Source organism: Pseudorasbora parva, chromosome 13 (assembly GCF_024679245.1).
Source record: "Pseudorasbora parva isolate DD20220531a chromosome 13, ASM2467924v1, whole genome shotgun sequence".
Taxonomy (NCBI): domain Eukaryota; kingdom Metazoa; phylum Chordata; class Actinopteri; order Cypriniformes; family Gobionidae; genus Pseudorasbora; species Pseudorasbora parva.
Genome location: NC_090184.1, coordinates 3,977,442 through 3,995,812, shown reverse-complemented (window position 1 = coordinate 3,995,812; position 18,371 = coordinate 3,977,442). Strand labels below are relative to the sequence as shown.

Genomic DNA, 18,371 nt, shown 5'->3' with positions numbered 1-18,371 from the left:
ACTGGACACAGAAACGCTGCTTTATCACTAATGTTTTACATAGCTACTGTTCCCATGTGTCTTATAACGCTCCGAGTTTGAATATGCAAAAGCTCAAATTAAGTTTGAACATGAGTGCAAAATATCCAGTGAACAATGCAAAGCTTTTGTATGGCTTCAAAAGACTTATGGACAACTTTTTTTGTCTTTCTTGCAGCTTTACAGCCCCTAGTCACCATCCATTTTCTTTGTATGGAACATAGCAGCAAAATTACTCCTTTCCACAGAAGTCATAAAGGATTTGGAGTGACATGAAGGTGAGTAAACGATGACAGAATATTAACTTCCTGGTGAACTATCCCTTTAAGATTGTTTTCAAGGAATCTTAAGCGTGTTCTGTTTATTTAATATGTATTTATGTTGTATTTATTGGTGTTTCAAAGAGCACAACCCACTCTGGCTTACTAGGAAGAAGATATTAATAGATGAACTGGGCAAAAGAACGCATGGCAAGGTGCAAGTCCACAATGTTATGAGGGAAAACAAGATGCGGGAGCGCATTAGCAAAACTGCAGGTACGGCAGCCGAACCTCTTTGGGTCCATTTGGAGAACACAAGAATGTTTTCAAGTGTCCTTGCGTTCGCACACAGGCTGCATTTGGCAAGCTTTGAAGCCTCAGAATATAATGTATCTTAAAAGCAGCCCATGGCCTTTGAGGAGCACAGTTTCAATCAGAGACCCTGAAAGACGGCTGACAAACATACATTACATTTTTTTTTTTTTTTCATTTTCTTTCCGTACATGGCTTCGGTGCATTTGGCCAATAGTTTTAGTGGTTTTTGTTTTTCAGTCAAATGAAAAGCTTCAGAAATATCTCTTTTCACCATCAAACTGCTCCAAAGTTAAAACCTTTCAACGTTTTGTTTTAGCACTTTTTCACATCGACAGCATGTCGGACAAAAGCATCTCACTTGAGTCAGCCAGCAACAGAATACAGCTTCTTATACCTTAAAGCATTCAATGTTTAAGAATAAAAATAGTCAAACCTGAGGATAAAAATATTCTTTAATCAGTTTTCTCTTATACCCTTTAGATTGTGAGAGCTGTCATCTAATATGACACTCGTACCGTTAAAAACCCCACAGGTCTGGCTTGCCAAGAGTGAAACGGATGTGAAGTTGTTTAATAAAACACACGATTGCAGTTCAGTTTGCCTCTCAGGATGGCTGTCAGCCTGTGGAACAGACAGGAAGGAAAAGCCTTCATAAACTCAGATGAAAGAGATACTGATGTCAGGTGCACAGCGAGAACATTTTTATTGGCTGATCTGGGCTTCATTTAATGTTTAAACAAAGCATGATGGTACTGACACTGAATCAGCTACTAAAAACTATAGCTGATTAACATAAATATTTATTTTATATTAAAGGGTTAGTTCACCCAAAAATGAAATATATGTCATTAACTCCTCCCCCTAATGTCGTTCCACACCCGTAAGACCTCCGTTCATCTTCACACACAGTTTAAGATATTTTATATTTAAGGTCCTTTCACACCGGACGCGTAACGAAAAAGCGTAACGAATAAGCGAATATTTCGCATGCGAATATTCCGCGTCAAAACCATTCACATCAGCCGCGACACGAATTTGCGACGTTTCAGAGCTCCAACATTCCAAAACATTCGCTGCGACAGCCGAGAAAACACGGGCACTTCATCATTCAGTGAAGACGAGCTTTTCATTTTATTTAAAGGACCGAGAGGAAGGTTTTGGGTGCAGCCAGTCTTATAGAACAGAGTCTGAAGGGGAGGATGCTAATCTTGAACAGGAGCTAAAACTTTATCATGGCCGGTTCAGCACTTACTTTCTAAAGTCTGTGGAACAATTTGAGGATCTCCTCCAGAGACGGCAGCGCATCTGACGAGACAAACCGCGCACTTCAGGGAATCAATCGATCCGAGCAGATGTTTCCAGTCGAGTCACAATCTAAACATTTCAGTGCCACAGACGTAGCCTACTGATGGCAACACGTTCACTTTCCATAATCACGGACACAATGTTTTAAAAAAAAATCAACTATTTATAAAAGGTTATAAGATAGTGCAGTCTGTATCATGCAGTGGGCAAACACAGCTGCAGCTGTACAGCTTACAGTTGTAATCTCATGAGAAACGCCATGCCTGGCAAAGGTTAAAGTTGATTGAATAGCTTGTGACATCAACTGGACATTTCGTCACCTTTGTTTCCTTTTATGTGATTGGTTGAAGTCGTTTTTGTCGCCGCTAGTGTAAAAAAAAATCGAAAGAAAAAAAATAAATGTCGTTTTTTCGCCTCAGCACATTCGCGTTCGGTGTGGAAGCGCTCATTACACACACAGCTGATCGGGAAAAAAAACCATTGCGTGAATTTTTCACACGTCAAAATCGCGTCCAGTGTGAAAGGGCCTTAAGTCCGAGAGCGTATGCAAGTGTATGCACACTATACTGTCCATGTCCAGAAAGGATAACAACATCATCAAAGTAGTCCATATGAGACATCAGTGGGTTAATTAGAGTCTCTTGAAGGATCCAGAAATAACAAAAGCTATGACTTTATTCAGCATTGTCTTCTCTTTCGGGTTTGTTTTCAATCCTTAAATAAAGATTTGAACGGTTATTAATCAGCGAATTGATTCATGATTCAGATCGCCAATGTCACGTGATTTCAGCAGTTTGAAATGCGATCTGAATTATGAAAAAATACGCCTCTCAGACTAAATATAAAATATCTTAAACTGTGTGTGAATATTTATGTGACAGATATTTCATTTTTGGGTGAACTAACGATTTAATATTTATTGGTATTATAGTAAATGTTTCACCAGTTTCACCCACTGTAAAAAAAAAAAGAATTACTGCAAACAGAGAAAGGGAAATTTTACTTATTTTAGTTTATGTGACATAATGCAATATGCAATTTAAGGCACTATTTTCATGGTTAAAACGAAATACATTTAGTTTCCTTTGGAAGAGACGTTAAACCGAGGTCTTGACTGTGGTCATTAGAAATCCCATGGCACTTCTCGTAAAGAGTAGAGGTGTAACCCTGGTGTCAATTCCCTCCATTGCTTTTTTTATCAATCATGGCCTCCTAATGATCCCCTTTAACTGAATTGGCTCTATCACTCTCTCTCCTCTCCACCTATCGCTGTCACATCATCCAAGGCGATGCTGAACATTAAGGTGGTTCAGAGAGACCCCCTGACCCCCTGTTCACACCAGGCACAAATGAAGTGTTAAGCATGAGTGATTTACATGTTCAGTCAATGCAAAGATGCAAACAGACATCCTGTGGCGTGATTCGCACAAATGAAGCAATGTGAATTGAGCGTTTCCGGCGTTTAATGTGCATAACTCTTGATTCGCGCAAGTTAAAGTACCTCGACTGTTAACCAATCAGGAGCTTTCTCAAGTATACTTGAGACACTCTTAGAAGAAAAGATTCTATCGGCGCTACGTATTTGGAACCCCTAAAAGGTTCTATATAGAAGAACCTATATATTGTAAGTGCCAAAAGGGTTCTTTCTTGTCATTATAGAACATTTTTAGTATAAAAGGTTCTTTGGAGTTGACTCTAAATGCATTTTTTAAAAACCTTTTTAGCATAAAAGGAGTTAAACTCCAAAGAACCTTTTATACTAAAAAGGTTCTATAATGACAAGAAAGAACCCTTTTGGCACTTAAAAAGGGTTCTATATAGAACCTTTTAGGCGTTCCAAATACGTAGCGCTGATAGAACCTTTTCTAGTAAGAGTGTAGTGACAACAATGAGGATAAAATAATTTGTTGTAATGGCATCTTTTTATGAATGAAGGCTGATACTAATACTAGGGGTGCAACAGTTCAGTTTACTCAAGGGATACCTGGAGCTGTAGGATACATCTGTCGTACTTTTATAGAAATAAAAAGGATCTCGCTTGAAAGTGAGTGAGGAGGTCGGACAAATTTGGAAAGTTGTAAAAAAACGCACTTTACTCATTTTAAAATTTATATATAATAATAATATTAATAGATTTTATTTATAATAATATATTATATATATATATATTTATATTAGGGATGCAACAATAGTCCACGGTTCAATACATACCTCGGTTTTTAACCACTGTTTTTCGGTTCGGTCCGGGGTTTTTTTGCTATTCTATTCTTAGGCGACAGGAACAGGAAAAGTTAAGGAGAAAATGTTTTTATTGCAATACTCTTTCTTTATTTTACTTAAAAGACTTGAAAACCCTTACTTAAACTTAAAACTTTACCTAAAAAACGCTTGTACACATTCCCAGTGTATTGTATAATATAAAATAAATATATATATTTACAGTGGCAGCTCAGAGATGTACAGTAGCATTTAAGTATGAAATTGAATATAAATGTAGGCTAAAATTAAAACTACAAAGTCTTCAATATACAACATTTAAAAGCGTTTTTTTTTTTATTAACATCATTTTAGAGGTGAACTGTCCCTTTAAGGACACGTGTTCAGTAGGCTGCTGCTGTCAATTGAAGGCCTGCTCACATCTCATATTTAGATGCACGCGATTTTACTTTCACTTTAGACATAACCGACTGTGTTTATATGTTAACCTTGTGTGTATTTGACAGTATTAGAGCAGTGAGACTGTTCAGTAATCACGTGTGTTTGACAGAGGTTTAGTGTGCGCGCTCAATGCAAAACAGTGTGCATGCATTGAACAGTCCGTGCCTTGCCGGTTAAAAAAAATTTTCCGCGTGAATGTTTAACCGGCAAGGCTTTAAAACGCGGGTAAACACCTCCTTACCTTTAGTGCATATGATTGGATATTTGCTCATATCAGCGCGTAGACTCACAGGCACACTCAAACAGAGCCGCAATAAACTGAGAGGAATATTTCAAACGGAGGGGAATGGAAATAATTCATTAAATGCAAAACCCAAAAAAACGCAATTCACCAGCGCATATTGAACCGTGAATGCCGTACCGAACGGTTCAATATTATATTGAGTATTGTGACATCCCTAATATATATATATATACATATACAGTGAGGAAAAAAAGTATTTGAACACCCTGCTATTTTGCAAGTTCTCCCACTTAGAAATCATGGAGGGGTCTGCAATTGTCATCGTAGGTGCATGGCCACTGTGAGAGACATAATCTAAATAAAAATGTCCAATGAAAATCCATGTCAGCCAATTTGCAACGAGACTGGCAGAAGCCCCTCCTATGATGGAAATTTGCATCTGTTGTGAGTGTAACGGAGGCCAGTTAGTATGCCCACCTCTCATGCTGGTTGATGGTTCGACTACTGCTTGGAGTGGTGCGAGTAGGACCAGTTACACTGGCACTAAACACAGTATCCATAAAAATGTCTCAGCCCATGAAATGGCTTTAGGCTCCAAAGGGGGACATGACTTTGCAGGCCATCCTTAGAGCGGTGCGACTGGACCAGGCAGGGTCTGCTTCTGCTACCTTTCACTGCTTTGCCCAAGATATGATCTTGAGCACTCAGCAATGTAAGTTTAAATTTAGCTTGCAACATCATGTCATGTCTTTACTGTGCTTATTGGTAAAAAAAACTGTCTAAAACAAACATGCTAAAAACAGTGTCCAGTAAGATGCAGTTTTGGCTTAGATGTGCACATACATACAACGCACAAGCGTGAGTTAAAGGGTTAGTTCACCCAAAAATGAAATGTATGTCATTAACTCCTCTCCCTAATGTCGTTCCACACCCGTAAGACCTCCGTTCATCTTCACACACTGTTTAAGATATTTTATATTTAGTCTGAGAGTGTATGCAAGTGTATGCACACTATACTGTCCATGTCCAGAAAGGGAATAAAAACATCATCAAAGTAGTCCATATGAGACATCAGTGGGTTAATTAGAGTCTCTTGAAGCATCCAAAATACATTTTTGTCCAGAAATAACAAAAACTACGACTTTATTCAGCATTGGCTTCTCTTCCGCGTTTGTTTTCAAACCTGAAATAAAGATTAAAACGGTTATGAATCAGCGTATTGATGTCTCATATGGACTACTTTGATGATGTTTTTATTCCCTTTCTGGACAGTATAGTGTGTATACACTTGCATACGCTCTCAGACTAAATATAAAAATATCTTAAACTGTGTGTGAAGATGAACGGAGGTCTTACGGGTGTGGAACGACATTAGGGTGAGGAGTTAATGATATACATTTCATTTTTGGGTGAACTAACCCTTTAACAGAGCCGAGATATCACCGTGGGAGCTGTGGAGGTTGCTGATACAGTAAGCAGAGGGGCAGGGACAGGAACCCCTCATTAGGACTGAATTAAACAGAGCTTTGATGGGGAGACCTACATCAGTTCAGTCTGGCAACACATGAAAGAGCAGCCGTGAGAGACAGGGATCTGAACTCGCTGTCACTCTCTCCAGCGCACACTTGCGATCATTTCAACCCCGACACACACACACACACACACACACACACACACACACACACGTTTGTTTGTGTGACATGGAGACATTCCAGGGACTCTCCATACACTCTAAAAACTAATACTATGATTTACTCAATTTTTTTGGTGAAACATTTTTACACTAAAAAAAAGAGTAAATTTTAAAGCAGTGGAATCAATTATAGACACCATAAGAACTGAGTAAATGTAAGTAAAAAAATTAAGTAGATCTGAGTAACTGCATTTGTTACATTAAAAAATTCAATTTGAGTAGAAAAAATTGGGTAAAAAGCATTTTAAAAACCAATATTTATGACTAATATGAACTGTTTTTATTTATGAGTATTACTAACTTGTATAGTATAACTTTAATTTCCTCTAAACCTTTGTAAAATACTCCACAGTCTACACAAACACACTTATACATGACATGAGCTTTATTGTCGACGAGTACAGCAATAACGTTACAGCATATAACAGTTATTAGGCTACTGTTTTGACATGTAAAGAATAACAGTTATTTTACAACATTTAAACTCATGTAACAAACATTTTAGAAGTAAAAAATAAACATTTAAAAGTAATTCAAGTGTAATCAACCGGTCTGTTATCCCATTTCCACCGTATCAGCGCTGTTTCTCGAGCCTGAGATGGACTAACGTTAGCGGTCTGCGGGTGGACTTTGAACTTGAGACCGCTGTCCTGCGTTTCAGTCGTAGATGAAAGATGCTGCGAGGCGCCAGACTCCATAACCTGACAATAAACAAAAAGTGCCCAGTTTTAATAAGATTTTATCGTCCAAATTCATTATATTCATTATCTTTACGAATAAAGTTGTGTGTTTTGAGCCACACAGCAGGCGTTTCAAAGACCAACGCCACACGTTAAATTAAGGTGACTCACACTGTCCCTGTATGTTGTTTTGAATTAAATAAAATGCCTTTTAGCACAGTAATGATTATATAGATAAAAAAAAAAAACATACAAACCTGAATTTCAGTGGAAATGCCCCAATTCTGCGACGCTGAGAAGAAGACTGCTCTGGTGACTGAGGAGAATTCAAATATCCGCACTCACTCAACCGTCGAGCTGTCGTCACGTCAGAGGGTGGGGGAGGGGTGCATAGTTTTAATCGAGTAAATTTACTCAATTTCCTCAGTGTGTGTTAAATATTAATAATCTTGATTTTAATTAAGTAATATTTGTGGTTCTTGAAACAGATCAGTTTAATTCTCCATTCTCAAATATTTTGAAATAAATTTCACAAATGTATTAAGTATATTTAAAATAAAGAATTGGTTGTTTGAATACTAAATTATTTTAGTGAAAAAAACTTAAATATAACTATACATTTTAGACAAAATTAACTGTTGGATTTTTAGTCAATTATTTTGGTATGTTTAACTAAAACCATCAAGTAAATGATATTGAGAGATTTTTATTAAGTTAATAAAGTTAATTATTACTGTGATATTTACTAAGCCACTGAATTATTTTTTAGAGTGTAGGCGTAATGGTTTATATACTGTACAAACCGTATTTTCCGTCCCCTTACACTGCCCCTGCCCCTAAACCTACCCATCACACACACACACACACACACACACACTGCCCCTAAACCTACCCATCACAGGAAACATTCTGCATTTTTACTTTCTCAAAAAAAACTCATCCTGTATGATTTATAAACCTTTTGAAAAGTGGGGACATGGGTAATGTCCTCATATTTCACCCTCTCCTTGTAATACCTGTGTCATACCCATGTCATTATACACATTTGTGTCCTCATATATCACAAGACATGCCCACACACACACACACACACACACACATATGCACTGTAAACCACATTATTGCCACATGCAAACATAAGCTGTATTTAATAAGCTGTGCACAATTATGCAAATTTTCTGTATGCAGAGAATCCCCAGATGACCTAATACAGTTGCCGAAAATTTCTGTGCAGAATTACCCCACAATTCAATGCACTCGATTTAACCTTCCATTGCCAGTGTGACGGAAGAACAGGAAGTAATGGTCATGATTGTAATATATAGTATTTCCTTCTGAACATGCCACACCAGTATGATGAGAGTCATAAATGTGATTTGAACAAAGAACTTCAAAATAGATTAATGGACAGCTGACAGTACTAAAACCATTCTGTCAGTCTTCAACCCACACAAATAAAGAGAATAAATATGCAAGCACGAATGCTTAGCTTTTTTTTTTTTTTTAAACAAGCGCACTGTCCAATTGTACATACTTTGCACGCAGCACCAAAATCAAAACAAATTATTATTATGGTAGTTAACTATAAACATATTCCCACATTTAGTCATTTGAGGAGCAGGCCAAAAGCATTTGTCTTGTTACAGTCATGAGCCATGATTTGTTAGATGGCTGCAGACATTAGGGGGCGGGGCATTGATTGGAGGAAAATCCATGTAGTGCCAGAGGAGACATCAATATGTTTGTTTTTGTGGATGAAAGGACTGTACATTTTAAATGTATATCTGCTAAAAACACGCTGTCATTTAGAAGTATATATGCACTACATTTTTTATTACATTAATTAATTTAGCAGACATTTTTATCCAAAGCATTTTAAAAATAAAAGAGTAATTTGTCACAGAACAAACAATGTTTGTAGTATACAATGCAAGAAAACTAGATTAGGAGGAAAAAAGAAATACAGAAAAGAAAGCTGAATTTTTGTTGCATATAGATTCTGACAGACATGAAGAGAAAGACTTTAGCTCACTTAAGATGGTTTCTTCAAATTGTTCGCCTGAGGAATTACTTATTTTTAAAACTGAGACAAGACCGAGGTGTTAAAGGGTTAGTTCACCCAAAAATGAAATGTCTGTCATTAACTCCTCCCGCTAATGTCGTTCCACACCCGTAAGACCTCCGTTCATCTTCACACACAGTTTAAGATATTTTATATTTAGTCCGAGAGCGAATGCAAGTGTATGCACACTATACTGTCCATATACAGAAAGGGAATAAAAACATCATCACAGTAGTCCATTTGAGACATCAGTGAGTTAATTAGAGTCTCTTGAAGCATCCAAAATACATTTGGGTCCAAAAATAACAAAAACTACGACTTTATTCAGCATTGTCTTCTCTTCCGGGTTTGTTTTGAGTCCTAAAATAAAGATTCAAATGGTTATGAATCAGTGAATTGATTCATGATTCGGATGAATTGAACTGCAAGTTTCACATTACAGTGATGCACAAATCAAGCTTGTACAGCAAGAAACATCTGTGTTCTTGTACTTGTTTAGGCAGTATATGCAGATGTGTGTATTTTGTGATCTTAAAGCTACACTGTGTAACTTTTTTAGTTTATTCTTAGCTAAAAAATACCTGCCTAGAGAGGAAAAGAACACTTTGAGTGCGTTTATATGCACGTTCTTAAGCCGATTGTGCCTAAAGGGGGTCGCACACCGGACTGAAGCTCAGCGCTGTGTCTCAGGTAACATTATCTCACACCAGGCAGACTTGAACATTATATTCGCGCGAGCTCAATTTTGAATTGACTTCTGACAGAAGAGCTGCACGATGAGTGTATCTTGTAGAACAGGGTGAAATCAGTATGTACATTTACGATTTGAGGGAAATATACATTTAATCGCCACGGACAGGCGTCGAATGCCGCCGTCGGTATACGTGTTCGAATTTTAAAGGCGCGGCGCGTCTGGTGCGAAGCTCAGTGCCCTTAAAGGGGTGATCGCTCAGCGCCGCGACACGTCTTTATAACACTAATATTGAGCACACCCATATTGCCAAAATGGTATGATCCTCGTTTCATAACACCCGCGAAGATTCGACCATGAGATCAGTGGTCGAATCCGGTCCTGCATATCGATGCATCGAATCTTCCACTATTAGGGGTCACCCCTATTAATTATTAAACCTTTTTAATTATCTGAAGGACAAGCACATGAACATGCTTAATGTCGAGCCCTGTAATGTATGGTGTTTTTAAGAAATCCAATTAATTATCAGTAGAATTTTCAAATAAATAAAAAATTCTGTTGAAAACCAGATTTTTCCCCCAAAAAAATAAGTCTGAAAAATGGGGGGTCGTCTTATATTCAGGGGCGTCTTTTATTCGGGTATATACGGTATAAACCGACAGTCCTAATATACTATCTTAAAGTCAGCACGAAACGCAAGTTGCGCTCCTCTTTTCTTCCTTATTGTGCCGTATATGTGAGTGAAACTGCTTCACAAACAAGAACAAATGTAGGGCGGGGCTTGATTTTGTCTGAGGGGAATTGATTGGATGGTGGTGGTTTGCTATTGGTGGATCTCATGTGAGTGACAGGTGGCCCCACCCTCATCATCAGAGAAGAGCTGCAACACGGAGGGGAAGTTATTCTGATTCAAGATTATGAGGCACATTCATTAAAAAATAAAATAATGATGTGCACGGATAAATCATTTATAATACTGCAATATTCCATAAAACACAAAGAGTTGTACATTTTGATTTCAAACACGTTCACACCAGTTCAATTTTTTTTAAACCGACTGTTAAAAACGTGATCAGATTTTTCTGTTCAGATCCAGTTGCAAACTTGCATAGATTCGCCATATGTGATACTCTAGCAATGGATGTTTCACTTTTATGTTTTTCATTAAGGCAGAAACCAAATCAAAAGCAGCAGCTTTTGAAAATGTGTGGGGGGAAATATCTATATTTTAAGCAGATTTCAAATCATGTTTGGATTTCATGTGTTTTCTTTTAGGACAAACCACAAAAAAACCCTCCAAAAACTGTCAGACAGGCGAGGGGAAAAAATCATTGTGTTTTTGCTGGCTCTCTGAACAAGCCTGCATTGACATTAAGGCGATGTTTGAATATAGCCTAGTATATTCTTGTTAGGGGTAAAACCTAGCGGTTCACACTGCAGTGTGTGTGTGGTATCCACTTTAACACACTACTGTCACTTCACACCATCGCATTATTTATTCTCTATGAGCACGTCTCTGGAAATGACGCAGGTGTGTATTCTTGCCAGTGTGTGTGTAAAAGAGACAAACCAGACATTCATAATTTAAGAGCAATGTCTGTTGAGTGAGTGACTACCTGAGGGGAAATGAAACATTGGATTTGTTGAATAAAATATAAGTTGCAGGAACCCTCGCGTGGGCTGTGTGTGTGCAGGTAATGATGTCAGTAGGGACCGAATATGTAACGATCATGCAAATGTACATGGTTATTTAAACATACACACATAGCACACAAGCCCGAATACTTGTAGCTACAATTTCTCATGCAGACGATTTGATTTCAAACACACATTTGCTGAGTGCGGTTTAATGTAAATGCTATTGTGTAGTTGTATGTGATCAACAACGGTTTGAGGGAGTGCCAAAAACGCAAGGATGATCGATTACGGGTGCTGAATACGAGAGCGTGCTGGTTTGACGTTTTGAATACAATAAAAGGTATTAGATTTTCTGCAGTAAATGTAGCAGTGTGAACAGATATTGGAAACTGTCCCTACAGGCTAGTTTTCACATGCCTGCAACTTAAGCTGGAGCTGACTTGTATTGTTCAGGCAAACGATCCACCTTGGGCAGAGAGGTGTGAGTGTATGCACCTGCCAAATGTATGTATACACATAATAAGAACGCCACACACACATACACTCACACACGGGAAGGGTGCCCTAATGAGGCCCTGGGAGGCTCTGCCGGTCTGTCAGTCAGGCGGCTTCATGCTGACACATGGCTGACAACAGCATTGAGCTACTTCTGTCTCTTCCGCTCGGTTTAATTCAGCAAAACTACTGACAGGATTATAGAGACACTCAAATTAATTCAATTAATAATGTGCTCTGTCAGTCTCTCCCTCCCGAGGAGGACAATAATAAACTCTGATTTGTGAAGAAAGAATGTATGAGAGACGTGGAAACGTGCCTGAGAGGAACAAACACTGAGGGCGAATATTTACAGCGGCAATGACGCGATCGATGCAAATGCTAATACGATAATGTACATAATTGGGCATAGCAAGGGAGGAAAAAATCTTTTGTTGAAAATATAGCTAATACTAATACAATATATCTTGTTCCATAATATAAAGAGTGTGCAATATCCCAAATCTCTTTTAAAACTCTAGTTTAAAACGTGCCAAGATCTTAAAATAAAATGAAATAATCTAAAATGTTTACTCTTTGTAGTATGTTTTAAAATACTTTTGATTCATTTACCATTTCAACAAGATAACGACTATAAAGATTTCAAATTTTCTTTACACTTTGCATATGTTTGTCTACCCATCTAATCATTATTTTAAAAATTATATATATATATATATATATATATATATATATATATATATATATATATATATAAAACCTAGCGTAACCTAGCATATATATTTATATATGTATATATATATGTATATGTATGTATGTATAATTATCAATGTAGTATTTTGTTTCTGACACAAGTCTTTGCATGAATAGATTAACAGATTCTCCTGTAAAAAAAAGTTGCTACCTTAAATTTTTAAGTAAAATAAACTTGGATGTTTAAGTCATTTCAACTTAATTTACATACAAAAATTGTCAAATCCTGTATAACTTACTAGTTGCTTATCTTATTTTGATTGTCATAACTTATTGATCTTTTTTGTTCAGTGTAAGAAACAATAAACAAACCTTTTGCCAAATTTAGGTTTGCATTATCTTTATGCCTCATGAATTTTAATTCAGAAAGTAAAAACATGAAAAATCATAGATATTGTGTATTAAAGGTGCACTATGTAGTATTTTTGCAGTAAAATATCCAAAAACCACTAGGCCACTGTTATACATTTTGTTCATTTGAGTACTAGTTTCCAACTATTTGTAAATTGTGAGAAAATTGCTATTTTAACTAAGGACCGGGACGTGTCAGCATAGCGTTTGAGCGAGTCGCCTGTCAATCGCGTCATATCTGCGTTACCTTCAGCTTTATCCTGCAGAAGCGCTTTTCTCTTAGCAGTGTGAACATGTCACAGCAGTGCCGAGCGAACACACAGAGTAACGTCATAACATCTTTTTAAACACACTTAAATGTATCTAATATGATAAACAGAGCTGCTTTACCTCATAATCATGAACGGAAAAAGCGGAAGTGCGCGCCCCCCGGCGACTGTGTCCCGTCCCGTCATAATAAAAGTCCCGGTGTTTGCGAGCCGTGTGTTTGTTTAACAATAGCTCCAGCGGCCGTGCTCAGCTCCACAACATTCGGTCCTGCTTCACTACAGTAACGTTAATAACCGCATCCATCAACATGATTTCTGCTCGAGTCCTATTTTCCACCGGCTGTGAGGTGAAGACCACAAGTCCCAAGATACTGCGCTCACACTTGGCGTCATCAAACTACGCCTTTGATTAGAATAGGTGCCCTCCAGTGAACGGAAAGTTGCATAGTGCACCTTTAAAGTCATTATACACTGCAAAAAATAATATATGTTCTTACATTTAACTCATTAAAATAAATTAACCTATACGAGATCCAACTTGATTTTTTAAGTAAGCGTAATATAATTTAAAGGTGCTATAATCGGGTACCTGGTGCGTCTACCAACCCAGAAACCGTGAAACAGGACATCACAGTAACTTTGTTTTGGTAAGCCTTTCTCTGGAAGCATGTGAAAAAACAAGCCGCTCAGATTTTTTTCTCCTTTTGATGTAGGAAGGGGATATATTATAATATTACCCCCCCATAATCTGCATGTTTCCACCCACGTCGCTGACAGACTGTCCCGTAATGTCCACCATTTTCTTTGCGCTTGAGCAGCTCAGACGCTTAATCTTTTGTGTGATGAACAATACATTTCATAAAACCCATCAGTAAAGTTTTGGCCACCATTCGGAAAGGTGGATAGTGGATAAAAGCAAGATGGCAACATAAGTTATAAACGTAATTAAACTAAACTAACTGTTCTATCTATATGCAGCAGATATTCTCTGGCTTTGTTGGCATTGTTGTCCGAGTCTGGTTCGAACTAAACACTGTTAGTTTCTGACATGTTCTTTTGTTGTTTTTGTTGTTGCACGAGCTGTTGAAGCTCCACCCTCTTCTTGAAAGAACAGGCAGGGAGCAGCAGCTAATTTGCATTTAAAGGGACAAACACGAAAACGGTGTGTTTTTGCTCATCCCAAAAAAAGTTAAAATTAGGTAAGTATTTGATTTCAGACGCAGCAAGTCTCAAAATGAGCCGTTCAGGAATTAACTCCAATGTGACTTTCACATTGCTTAGGCCTCGCCCACCACTGCTGATGAATTACCATAGCTCCACCCCTCAGTGAGCTGTACACGGTCCGTCATGTACATCTCCTCGCCAGAGCATTCAAGTCAGAAATGTGTTCTTATTAAAGCTACTAAAGTCACTCAGTCGAGAGTGTTGTTCTAGTGTTGTTTGATTCATATTAAGAGCACATATAGCAGTAGGTACTGTATATTACACTGCTGTCACTTTATTACACACATCTAATAGACATGTTTACGTTCACAGACATAACCGACTGTGTTCATGTGAACTGTGTGTGTTTTTGACATAACATTGTGTGTGTTTGACAGTTTAAGCGCAATAAGATGTAAAAGAGAACTGAGTTTGATACTCACAGGACGCTCTGTCTGACACACAGCTTTCTGTGCGCGTGCTTCAGGTGTGTCTTACCATATATCAGAAGTTTAGATTGAAATGACTTTAAAACACATGCAGATCATAAACTTTCATGATGATGAAGAACTGCAGTCGTGTGAGCGTGAGATAATAATCAAAACTAAAAAGATGTTTTATTTGTTTCTAACATAGTATCCGAGGCATGGGCTGTACAGGCCCCGCCCTCTTCTGGAAAGGGGGAGGGGTGGAGCAGAAGCTCATTTGCATTTAAAGAGACATGAACAAAAACAGCATGTGTTTCCTTTCACTCAAAAATTGCCATTTACAACAGGATCTGTGGGGTATTTTGAGCTGAAATTAAGAATTACTTCTACAACCAAGTTGATTATACTTAAGTTTTTTAGTTGAAATAAATGAACATTATTTTCATACGTAAAAAAAAAAAAAAAAGTGTCTTCTGCTTTTTTTTTATTTTTTTTTTTTTTTATTGCTTTTAAAGAAATACAAAAATACAAACAGTCAGGGGTACAATAAACAAACACAGTAAGACATAAGTACAATAATAAAACAGAGTAGTGACAAACTTAAAATTTAAATAAAAATATGAAAATGTTTACAAGTAGAAACACATTTTACAGCTTTCTTATTTTTTAAATATAATATTGTATTAAGGTATTGTTGCATTTCTAATTTTAGAATAAGAAATAAAGGCTTATTACCCCCAAATTTACATTTATGGATACTAAATTTAGCTAACAGTAGCATCAGATTAATTAAGTAATATTCCTTATGATAATTGTTATAGGAAAAAAAGCCAAATAAAACATTTTTAAAGCATAGTTGAAAGCTGGGCATGACACGAGCCTTAATAAAAATACAGAAATCTGACCAAAAAAAGTGTCTTCTGCTTACCAAGGCAGCATTTATTTGATATTGTCGAAAATACAGTATAAAAACAACAACAACAAAAAGTAAAATTTTAAAAATAGTATTACAATTTTAAATAAGCGTTTACTATATTATATTTATTATTATTATTATTATTATTACTATTATCAATGTTGAAAACAGTTGTTCTCATTAATATTTGGTAAAAAAAAAATCAGGATTCTTTGATGAATAGAAAGTTCTAAAGAACAGAATTTATTTGAAGTAGAATTATAAATGATCAAGTTAATGCGTGTATTCATTTCTTTCAAAAGAGAAAATTATTTCTGACCCCAAACTTTTGAAGAGTAGCATATATATGAATTGCGTTTTTAAAACGCATATTTTGTTTAATAATTAATAGATCTGGACCCCCCAAAAAAGCATCATGCCATAGAGCTGGGTACTTGAAAAGAGTTTAATTTTGCTACTAGCGGGAAAACAAAACCGCCTGGTGTGGAATCAAACAACATGAATCATTCAGAGGCCTCCTTTATTCTCTCAGTCTAATCAGTGAACCTGGTGGGCCAGAGCCCCGTCTCCTCGCAGCGGCTGAATTAGGCAGTCCCGTGATGAGCCGTGGACACAGAATACTCTAGATTTGCTAAAGAAGCACTACAGTCCAAAAACTAATGACCCGTATGGAGTAATCACCTCAACAAACACCTCATCAGCAGAGAGAGAGACGTAAACCTTAAGCAGAGATTTACATGAAGCGACATAAACACTGGAAAGTGCAAATACAACAAGAACAGAATAAAACAACACACACTTAAACGTGTGTGTGTGTGTGTGTGTGTGTGTGTGTGTGTGTGTGTGTGTGTGTGTGTGTGTGTGTGCGCACGCACTTGTTTTTGTGACATATGAGGACACAAATGTGTATAATGACATGGGTGACACATGTATTACAAGGAGAGGGTGTAATATGAGGACATTACCCATGTCCCCACTTTTCAAAATGCTTATAAATCATACAGGATGAGTAAAAATGCAGAATGTTTCCTGCAAGGTGGGTTTAGGGGCAGGGATTGTGTGTGTGTGTGTGTGTGTGTGTGTGTTTGATGGGTAGGTTTAGGGGCAGGGATTGTGTGTGTGTGTGTGTGTGCGTGTGTGTTGTTTGATGGTTAGGTTTAGGGGCAGGGATTGTGTGTGTGTGTGTGTGTGTGTGTTTGTTTAATGGGTAGGTTTAGGGAAGGGGTAGTGTGTGTGTGTGTGTGTGTGTGTGTGTGTGTGTGTGTGTGTGTGTGTGTGTGTGTGTGTGTGTGTGTGTGTGTGTGTGTGTGTGTGTGTGTGTGTGTGTAATGGGTAGGTTTAGGGGCAGGGTTTGTGTGTGAGATGGGTAGGTTTAGGGGCAGGGTTTGTGTGTGTGTCTGGTGTGTGTGTGATGGGTAGATTTAGGGGCAGGGTTTGTGTGTGTGTGTGTGTGTGTGTGTGTGTGTGTGAGATGGGTAGGTTTAGGGGCAGGGCTTGTGTGTGTGTGTGTGTGTGTGTGAGATGGGTAGGTTTAGGGGCAGGGTGTGTGTGTGTGTGTGTGTATCAAGGGATTTATTCGCTACATGTGTTTCCATCATAGTTTATGCGCATGTCTTCTTACCAGATAAAAAAAAAAAAATTATCTGCCACAATTGAACTCACTAGTTTTTTGTGCACATTAATGCATATTGTGTGTGTTTGTGTGTGTGTGTGTGTGTGTGTGTGTGTGTGTGTGTGTGTGTGTGTGTGTGTGTGTGTGTGTGTGTGTGTGTGTGTGATGGGTAGGTTTAGGGGCAAGGGCAGTTTTGGGGAATAAAAAATATGGTTTGTACAGTATAAAAAAAACATTATGCCTATGGAATGTCCCCATCATTTCACAAAAACAAATGTGTGTGTGTGTGTGTGTGTGTTTGTCCTCAGACGCACCCTCCAGTGCTCATTCGCAGCAGTTCGTCCAAACTAAGTGGCGTCGTTGCATTCTTTGAGAAGGCGGATTCTTATGCCAGCTTATCCTCCGTTTTTAGCTTCTTAAAACCACACGGGAGGGTTCCCATCGTGATCAGACTTACTGTCAGAAGAGCAGCTCATGAGGAGCAGTCACTGAGAGTCTGCTTAACTTCACACGCGTATTGGGACATCTCTTTGTTTGTGCTTTACGGGCCTGATTGTACAGTGAGTCACAGTAGGTGTGCTTGCAGAACTTAATTGTCTGAATTAACTTTTATTTCCGCCTCTTTCTATTGTCATGTGTGTTTGATACGCTTATGGCCAGCAGATACACAGATTCTACAAAACGTGTTCTTGGGTTTAAAAAAGCACACCATATAAACAAATATGCACATTTTAATGAAACATACAAAAGATATATTGGATAAAGCCATTGGTCTAT

General features: G+C 37.7%; 1 protein-coding gene across 2 annotated transcripts in view; it reads left to right on the top strand.

Moving 5' to 3' along the window:
* Window positions 1-18,371, top strand: part of tcf7l1b (transcription factor 7 like 1b) — a 163,860-nt gene that overhangs the window by 48,121 nt on the left and 97,368 nt on the right. For both annotated transcript variants that reach the window (XM_067412975.1, XM_067412976.1), the window contains 2 exons: window positions 197-296; window positions 423-554. The gene's annotated coding sequence lies outside the window, so the exon portion shown is untranslated. The remainder of the gene's footprint in view (window positions 1-196; window positions 297-422; window positions 555-18,371) is intronic.